This window comes from Oncorhynchus keta, unplaced genomic scaffold, assembly GCF_023373465.1.
Source record: "Oncorhynchus keta strain PuntledgeMale-10-30-2019 unplaced genomic scaffold, Oket_V2 Un_contig_26770_pilon_pilon, whole genome shotgun sequence".
In the NCBI taxonomy this organism is placed as follows: domain Eukaryota; kingdom Metazoa; phylum Chordata; class Actinopteri; order Salmoniformes; family Salmonidae; genus Oncorhynchus; species Oncorhynchus keta.
Genome location: NW_026285159.1, coordinates 8274 through 11868, shown reverse-complemented (window position 1 = coordinate 11868; position 3595 = coordinate 8274). Strand labels below are relative to the sequence as shown.

The 3595-nt window shown below is 48.5% G+C and overlaps 1 long non-coding RNA gene across 1 annotated transcript; it reads left to right on the top strand.

The window, feature by feature from the left end:
• Window positions 1-213: 213 nt before the first annotated feature.
• LOC127922700 (uncharacterized) lies at window positions 214-3364 on the top strand. The gene is made up of 4 exons (XR_008111954.1): window positions 214-233; window positions 1154-1236; window positions 2265-2357; window positions 3335-3364. It is a non-coding gene; the product is annotated as an uncharacterized LOC127922700 (long non-coding RNA).
• Window positions 3365-3595: the final 231 nt, after the last annotated feature.

The window sequence follows — 3595 nt, the reverse complement described above, 5'->3', positions numbered from 1 at the left end:
CACACACAAGACCCTCTACACTGCTGGTACACACACACACACAAGGCCCTATACACTGCTGGTACACACACACACACAAGACCCGGTACACTGCTGGTTTTACACACACACACCAAGACCCTATACACTGCTGGGTACACACACACACCAAGACCCTATACACTGCTGGTACACATACACACCCAAGATGATTTACACTGCTGAATACACACACAAGGCCCTATACACTGCTGGTACACACACACACCAAGACCCTCTACACTGCTGGTACACACACACACCAGGGCCTCTACACTGCTGGGTACACACACACCAAGACCCCTAGACACTGCTGGGTACACACACACACAAGACCCTAGACACTGCTTTTTACACACACAAGGCCCTCTACATGCTGGTACACACACACACAAGGCCCTCTACACTGCTGGTACACACACCAAGACCCTAGACACTGTAGCACACACACACACCAAGGCCCCTAGACACTGCTGGTACACACACACACACCAAGACCCTCTACACTGCTGGTACACACACACACAAGGCCCTCTACACTGCTGGTACACACACACAAGGCCCTAGACACTGCTGGTACACACACACACACCAAGGACCTAGACACTGCTGGTACACACACACACAAGGCCCTAGACACTGCTGGGTACACACACACACAAGGCCCTATACGCTGCTGGTACACACACACCAAGGCCTTAGACACTGCTGGTTTCACACACACACACACCAAGGCCCTAGACACTGCTGGTAGGATTAGGACTTACTTTATTGTCCTGAGGGGTAATTGGTCTGAACATTAAAAATTGCTGCTGCTTTCACATAGAATATCACATCATTATACAGCATCAATCATATAAGCACCCCTCTTCCCATCCGCACAAGGCTGTGACTTGGTGGTCAGTTCCTCATGGTTTAAGGCCTACTGGCCAGACTCCAGCTATTGTCTTCTACCCTCTTCTACATCTGTCTACCCTACTAGTTAGTCGTTTTATTTACAGGACCAAACATTGTATACAGTACACACTGTACACACACTAGCTAGGCCACACACACTAGGGCCATACATTCTGCAGGTATCTACACACACCCAACACACTATATATAGTAACCTTGTAACCCTCCCTCCTCCCAGGCCCCAACCATGTGTCCCTGTTCAAGGCAGATGGAGAGCTGTCGGACCTCAACAGTAAACTGCTTCTCTACTACACTCCTCAGGTGGGTGGCTCACTCACAGGCTCCTCCCAGACACAGGCTCCTCCCAGACACAGGCTCCTCCCAGAACACAGTTACAATGTTACATAGTTACAATGTACTAAAAACAGGTAGTAACGCTGTAGTAACAACAGGTAGTAACGCTGTAGTAACAACCCAGGTGAGTAATGCTGGGCAACAACGGGTGAAGTAACGCTGTAGCAACAACGGGTGGTAGCGCTGTAGTAACAACAGGTGAAAGCAGCTGTAGCAACAACGGAGTGGTAACGGCTGGAGCAACAACGGGTATGTAGGCTGTAGTAACAACGGGTAGTAACGGCTGTGGCAACAACGGGTGGTAACGCTGTAGCAACAGCGGGTAGTAGCGCTGAACAACAAACGGTGTTGATGGCAGCTGTAGTAACAACAGGTGAAATAGCAGCTGTAGCAACAACAGGTAGTGGCGCTGTGTAACAACAGGTGGTAACGCTGTAGCAACAGCGGGTAATAGCGCTGTGGTAACAACAGGTGGTAACGCTGTAGCAACAACGGGTAATGTAACGCTGGAGACAACAACGGGTATGTAACGCTGGTAACAACAGGTAATAACGCTGTAGCAACAACGGAGTGGTAACGCTGTAGTAACAGGGTAGTAACGCTGTAGCAACAGCGGGTAGTAACGGCTGTGGTAACAACGGGTAAGTAACAGCTGTGGTAACAACGGGTGAAGTGGCAGCTGTAGCAACAGCCGGTGTGCGATGTAGTAACAACGGGTAGTAACACTGTAGTAACAACAGGTAGTAACACTGTAGTAACAACGGGTAGTAACGCTGTAGTAACAACAGGTAGTAACGCTGTAGTAACAACGGGTAGTAACGCTGTAGTAACAACGGGTAGTAACACTGGAGCAACAATGGGTAGTAACGCTGTAGTAACAACGGGTAGTAACGCTGTAGTAACAACGGGTAGTAACACTGGAGCAACAACAGGTAGTAACGCTGTAGTAACAACGGGTAGTAACGCTGTCATTAAAACACTTGTATTTGTCTCAGGCCTTCAAGAGTCAGATCTGTGTGGACCTGTCCCCTAACCACCAGTATGATGGCAGACTGACAGGCCACAGGGTGGTGAACTGGGACATCAAGGTGTGTTGCTAGTCATTCTCCCTCCAACAGTTGCTACTATCTTTGTTAACCAAGAGCTCAGTAAACTAGTTGGACCTGGCAACATCACTGTCCTTGGGTGAGGGTTCCTCGAGTGACAAGACTGTGACTGTGTGTATGTCTCTGTGTCTGACTGTGTATGTCTCTGTGTCTGACTGTGTATGTCTCTGTGTCTGACTGTGTATGTCTCTGTGTCTGACTGTGTGTATGTCTCTGTGTCTGACTGTGTGTATATCTCTGTGTCTGACTGTGTGTATGTCTCTGTGTCTGACTGTGTGTATGTCTCTGTGTCTGACTGTGTGTATGTATGTATGTCTCTGTGTCTGACTGTGTATGTCTCTGTGTCTGACTGTGTGTATGTATGTATGTCTCTGTGTCTGACTGTGTATGACTCTGTGTCTGACTGTGTGTGTGTATGTATGTCTCTGTGTCTGACTGTGTGTATGTCTCTGTGTCTGACTGTGTGTATGTCTCTGTGTCTGACTGTGTATGACTCTGTGTCTGACTGTGTGTATGTATGTATGTATGTCTCTGTGTCTGACTGTGTGTATGTGTGTATGACTCTGTGTCTGACTGTGTGTATGTATGTATGTCTCTGTGTCTGACTGTGTGTATGTCTCTGTGTCTGACTGTGTATGACTCTGTGTCTGACTGTGTGTATGTCTCTGTGTCTGACTGTGTGTATGTCTCTGTGTCTGACTGTGTATGTCTCTGTGTCTGACTGTGTATGACTCTGTGTCTGACTGTGTGTATGTATGTATGTATGTCTCTGTGTCTGACTGTGTATGTGTGTATGACTCTGTGTCTGACTGTGTGTATGTATGTATGTCTCTGTGTCTGACTGTGTGTATGTCTCTGTGTCTGACTGTGTATGACTCTGTGTCTGACTGTGTGTATGTGTGTATGTCTCTGTGTCTGACTGTGTGTATGTATGTTTGTCTCTGTGTGTATCCCTGTAGGATGTGTTGAACACATTGGGGGGCATGGGGTTCTACTGCCCTCCTGGAACAGGTGTGTGAGCCAGAGCAGGCGGAGGGAGGAGGTCAGGAGACGTCAGACCTGCTGGGACCAGAACTAACCTGTAGCTCCTCCCGGGGGCCTGTCGGCATGCTGCTGCCACTGGGCAAGTCCTCCCGGTCAGTAGCCTGTACAGGGTCCACTGTGTGTTTGTACTGCTGTATGTGTGTGTTGGAGATAACAGAGAGACAGATATATTATAG